Source organism: Rhopilema esculentum, chromosome 12 (genome assembly GCF_057945365.1).
Source record: "Rhopilema esculentum isolate cy_ngs chromosome 12, ASM5794536v1, whole genome shotgun sequence".
Lineage (NCBI taxonomy): Eukaryota > Metazoa > Cnidaria > Scyphozoa > Rhizostomeae > Rhizostomatidae > Rhopilema > Rhopilema esculentum.
The window spans coordinates 5,917,777-5,923,775 of NC_142826.1; the positions used below are offsets into that span (position 1 = coordinate 5,917,777).

The 5,999-nt window shown below is 30.6% G+C and overlaps 1 long non-coding RNA gene across 1 annotated transcript; it reads left to right on the plus strand.

Annotated features, from left to right (window-relative positions):
• Positions 1–3,432: 3,432 nt before the first annotated feature.
• On the plus strand, positions 3,433–5,780 carry LOC148958717 (uncharacterized). The gene is made up of 2 exons (XR_016144461.1): positions 3,433–4,031; positions 4,944–5,780. It is a non-coding gene; the product is annotated as an uncharacterized LOC148958717 (long non-coding RNA).
• Positions 5,781–5,999: the final 219 nt, after the last annotated feature.

Consider the following 5,999-nt stretch of genomic DNA (forward strand, 5'->3'; position numbering starts at 1 on the left):
ACATGCAAGAATTGATCTTAGTTCTGCAAGAAAGGCTCTATTTTTCAAAAAATTACCACTTTTTAACCGTTCAATTTTCGATCAAAAAGTAAGGCTATAGACTTAAGAAAATCGAAAAAAAAATCGAAAATTTTTTTCTTCCAAAGACAAGATAATTCTCTTCTATATGATTAGAACATGCAAGAATTGATCTTAGTTCTGCAAGAAAGGCTTAATTTTTCAAAAAATGTACCACTTTTTAACCGTTCAATTTTCGATCAAAAAGTAAGGCTATAGACTTAAGAAAATCGAACAAAAAAATCGAAAAATTTTTTCTTCCAAAGACAAGATAATTCTCTTCTATATGATTAGAACAAGCAAGAATTGATCTTAGTTCTGCAAGAAAGGCTCTATTTTCAAAAAATTTACCACTTTCTAACCGTTCAATTTTCGATCAAAAAGTAAGGCTATAGACTTAAGAAAATCGAAAAAAAAATCGAAAATTTTTTTCTTCCAAAGACAAGATAATTCTCTTCTATATGATTAGAACATGCAAGAATTGATCTTAGTTCTGCAAGAAAGGCTTAATTTTTCAAAAAATTTACCACTTTTTAACCGTTCAATTTTCGATCAAAAAGTAAGGCTATAGACTTAAGAAAATCGAAAAAAAAATCGAAAACTGTTTTCTTCCAAAAACAAGATAATTCTCTTCTATATGATTAGAACAAGCAAGAATTGAACTTAGTTATGCAGGAAAGGCTCAATTTTTCAAAAAATTTACCACTTTTTAACCGTTCAATTTTCGATCAAAAAGTAAGGCTATAGACTTAAGAAAATCGAAAAAAAAATCGAAAATTTTTTTCTTCCAAAAACAAGATAATTCTCTTCTATATGATTAGAACAAGCAAGAATTGATCTTAGTTATGCAAGAAAGGCTCAATTTTTCAAAAAAATTACCACTTTTTAACCGTTCAATTTTCGATCAAAAAGTAAGGCTATAGACTTAAGAAAATCGAAAAAAAAATCGAAAATTTTTTTCTTCCAAAGACAAGATAATTCTCTTCTATATGATTAGAACAAGCAAGAATTGATCTTAGTTCTGCAAGAAAGGCTCTATTTTCAAAAATTTACCACTTATTAACCGTTCAATTTTCGATCAAAAAGTAAGGCTATAGACTTAAGAAAATCGAAAAAAAAATCGAAAATTTTTTTCTTCCAAAAACAAGATAATTCTCTTCTATATGATTAGAACAAGCAAGAATTGATCTTAGTTATGCAAGAAAGGCTCAATTTTTCAAAAAAATTACCACTTTTTAACCGTTCAATTTTCGATCAAAAAGTAAGGCTATAGACTTAAGAAAATCGAAAAAAAAATCGAAAATTTTTTTCTTCCAAAGACAAGATAATTCTCTTCTATATGATTAGAACAAGCAAGAATTGATCTTAGTTCTGCAAGAAAGGCTCTATTTTCAAAAATTTACCACTTATTAACCGCTCAATTTTTGATCAAAAAGTAAGGCTATAGACTTAAGAAAATCGAAAAAAAATCGAAAACTCTTTTCTTCCAAAAACAAGATAATTCTCTTCTATATGATTAGAACATGCAAGAATTGATCTTAGTTCTGCAAGAAAGGCTTAATTTTTCAAAAAATTTACCACTTTTTAACCGTTCAATTTTCGATCAAAAAGTAAAGCTATAGTTTTAAGAAAATCGAAAAAAAAATCGAAAATTTTTTTCTTCCAAAGACAAGATAATTCTCTTCTATATGATTAGAACAAGCAAGAATTGATCTTAGTTCTGCAAGAAAGGCTCTATTTTCAAAAATTTACCACTTTTTAACGGCTCAATTTTCGATCAAAAAGTAAGGCTATAGACTTAAGAAAATCGAAAAAAAAATCGAAAACTGTTTTCTTCCAAAAACAAGATAATTCTCTTCTATATGATTAGAACAAGCAAGAATTGAACTTAGTTATGCAGGAAAGGCTCAATTTTTCAAAAAATTTACCACTTTTTAACCGTTCAATTTTCGATCAAAAAGTAAGGCTATAGACTTAAGAAAATCGAAAAAAAAATCGAAAATTTTTTTCTTCCAAAAACAAGATAATTCTCTTCTATATGATTAGAACAAGCAAGAATTGATCTTAGTTATGCAAGAAAGGCTCAATTTTTCAAAAAAATTACCACTTTTTAACCGTTCAATTTTCGATCAAAAAGTAAGGCTATAGACTTAAGAAAATCGAAAAAAAAATCGAAAATTTTTTTCTTCCAAAGACAAGATAATTCTCTTCTATATGATTAGAACAAGCAAGAATTGATCTTAGTTCTGCAAGAAAGGCTCTATTTTCAAAAATTTACCACTTATTAACCGTTCAATTTTCGATCAAAAAGTAAGGCTATAGACTTAAGAAAATCGAAAAAAAAATCGAAAATTTTTTTCTTCCAAAAACAAGATAATTCTCTTCTATATGATTAGAACAAGCAAGAATTGATCTTAGTTATGCAAGAAAGGCTCAATTTTTCAAAAAAATTACCACTTTTTAACCGTTCAATTTTCGATCAAAAAGTAAGGCTATAGACTTAAGAAAATCGAAAAAAAAATCGAAAATTTTTTTCTTCCAAAGACAAGATAATTCTCTTCTATATGATTAGAACAAGCAAGAATTGATCTTAGTTCTGCAAGAAAGGCTCTATTTTCAAAAATTTACCACTTATTAACCGCTCAATTTTTGATCAAAAAGTAAGGCTATAGACTTAAGAAAATCGAAAAAAAATCGAAAACTCTTTTCTTCCAAAAACAAGATAATTCTCTTCTATATGATTAGAACATGCAAGAATTGATCTTAGTTCTGCAAGAAAGGCTTAATTTTTCAAAAAATTTACCACTTTTTAACCGTTCAATTTTCGATCAAAAAGTAAAGCTATAGTTTTAAGAAAATCGAAAAAAAAATCGAAAATTTTTTTCTTCCAAAGACAAGATAATTCTCTTCTATATGATTAGAACAAGCAAGAATTGATCTTAGTTCTGCAAGAAAGGCTCTATTTTCAAAAATTTACCACTTTTTAACGGCTCAATTTTCGATCAAAAAGTAAGGCTATAGACTTAAGAAAATCGAAAAAAAAATCGAAAACTGTTTTCTTCCAAAAACAAGATAATTCTCTTCTATATGATTAGAACAAGCAAGAATTGAACTTAGTTATGCAGGAAAGGCTCAATTTTTCAAAAAATTTACCACTTTTTAACCGTTCAATTTTCGATCAAAAAGTAAGGCTATAGACTTAAGAAAATAGAAAAAAAAATCGAAAATTTTTTTCTTCCAAAAACAAGATAATTCTCTTCTATATGATTAGAACAAGCAAGAATTGATCTTAGTTATGCAAGAAAGGCTCAATTTTTCAAAAAAATTACCACTTTTTAACCGTTCAATTTTCGATCAAAAAGTAAGGCTATAGACTTAAAGGGCCACTCCAGCCCAAAAATTTTTTCTGAGATTTTTGCATAAATTGGTAGTTAGTCGAGAAAAAGAAGCTATCGTGAATTTTTTTTTTCGAAAAGCTTAACTCGTTTTCCAGATATAGACGCTCAAAGTTGAGAATCACCGTAAAAATACGACAAAATTTTTTTCGGAAAAAGTACCTTGTGACGTATGAAGGGACCATTGTTTCAACATTCGGCGCTATTGTTATATGTTCGCACTGAAATTCGCACGACTCGGTAGTGGCTCGGAAGAGGCGATTCATGTCGGAATCTCGGTTGTCGTTTTATTTATTTTCCTTCATTGCGATTGATGTTCAGCGGAGGCTTCCAGCCAACATGGACTAGTAATTCGACAAATCAAAGATGGAAGCTTCAATCTGAACGCATATCCTCATCTTGGCAACGCAGCAAGCTTTTTAATATGGAATGCTTCACGAATTTTCAGATGTGAATGGATTTCTGACCGAAGGCATTTCTTATCGTCGTGTCATCTCAGGAATTTCCAGGGAGCTGAATAATAATTGATGTCTCACCGCATTAGAAGAAGAACCCCATTCACAAGATGGAAACTTTCCCGTAAGTCACAATTCATCCTTATTATCATTTTACTATGTTGAATGTTAGGCCAAACTGCAGGGTGTAGAGGTTTGGAGGGGGTTTGGGGATGGTGTGACACGCACCCCCTAAGCAAAGCAATTTGCCAGGCTTTGAGAAAAACTTCGTACTCTAAATACAAGTTTTCTAACAGTCTTGTGAACTGTCCCCCAAATAGTCAGAAATGTGGTAATATGAAAAGTACAACAGGGGCTCTCAAGCAAAATGTCACATAAAATAGTACCAAAAGTAGAAGTTTGCTCCTCTTTTGTACCAATAAGGGGGCCTGAGCCTCCTAGCACTACATCCCTGCCAATGATCTGTGCACTACACCTTTGCCCGAGGTATAGATGTGTAAAATTTCCCAGGGTTTGTCTGATGTTTCCCTGAACCCTTTTTCTTCATGTTCTACCATGTTCTGCCTTCAATTTTGGAATTCTGCCTATTTCATCATAGAATTGATGCACAATTTCAAAATTTTGCCAGATCAATATCCAGGGCAAAAGATCTACTACTCCAAAGAAAAAACATGGAATTTACACCCTTGGTTTTGGAAAAAAGATGTGTCATATCCTCATTCTAATGTTTTAAAGGCAGAATTGTTTATATTTGTTAAAATTACCTTTGCTATTCTAGCATTGATTCATATAAGCATGGCCTATATCATTTAAATTCATCTTTGTGTTACTTCAAGTTAATATCCTTAGATGCTATTTGCTATAGTAACAGTGGTTGCCCTTTAACCCCTAAATTTCTCTTTGATCCTTTTAAATATCTATACTCTGAATGCCCCTGAGTGTCCAAGTTTCTTTGATCATTTTATGTTTTAATATGACTCAAAAGTAAATTTCACTGGTATGTTAGTATTTATCCCTGTCAACCTTATTATTCTAGGCATAAAAAGGTAACAAACTCTTTTATGGTTCAGCAGAAAGGATCTTGCAAAAAAATGCTAGCTGAAGGTTGGAGATTACATGCATTCTGTTATCTGGCTACTGGCTTTGTGGGAGTGATAACTTGCCCCTCTCTTCCATGCAAGAGTTACCACAAAGACCTCAACACATTATTCTGTTTTTGTATTAACATTTTTACAAAGGAGACTATTTTTAAAATTATCAAAATTTTATATATAATTTGGTCATATCTATATAATGTTTGTGAATCAACAGTTATTATTTAAAACTAGTAACAACCTATAGGTATTTTCTAGAAATTTTGCAATAGATTATTGTTTCATGATACTTTTATAAGAACATTTCTCATGTGCAATAGAAATAACAAATTTCTAGATAGTTCACTGGCCTGATTCTATAGATATTTGAATATATTATTCAATGTAGCCAAGTATTTAAATACATCAAACATGTATTTATTATTCATAAATATAGCAGGTTGAAATTCTGACAGCTTAAAGAAGCTGACAAGGCCCCTGTAATAGCTTAAAGGTTAAATACAAAAATTATATTTACACAAGTATATTGAAAAAGTTGAATTATTAATATAATCTCAAATCCCTTTTTTGTTTGTATAAAAACAAATTTATAATTTTTGAAAAAGTTGTTTGACTCATGACTAATGGTAGGTTTTTAGTCTTGTCTTGAAAGTTTGTATACTTTCTTGTCCATGCCCTCGATTGTCCTGGTTTATTTCTAATAAGTCATAGTCATGTTGATATGAAGCTCTTTATCCTAATGAATATGTGGTATCAATTCATACAGCTTTCATTCCCGGTATACTGGTTTTGTTTTGGTCTTTCCTCTCGAATTAATTGCGCGATGATTTTTTCAGCTGTTGCACTAAAGGAAGAGCTTATGAAAAAGCGCGAATCTTCTTTTTAAAATCAGGGAACTGGCCTGCCAATATAAATTGCTTCAAGAGCAACATTCCACGAAAGTCTGTCAACATCCTCATGTCTCTGTCTCGCTGGCCTACTTTGACAATTTGACTTCT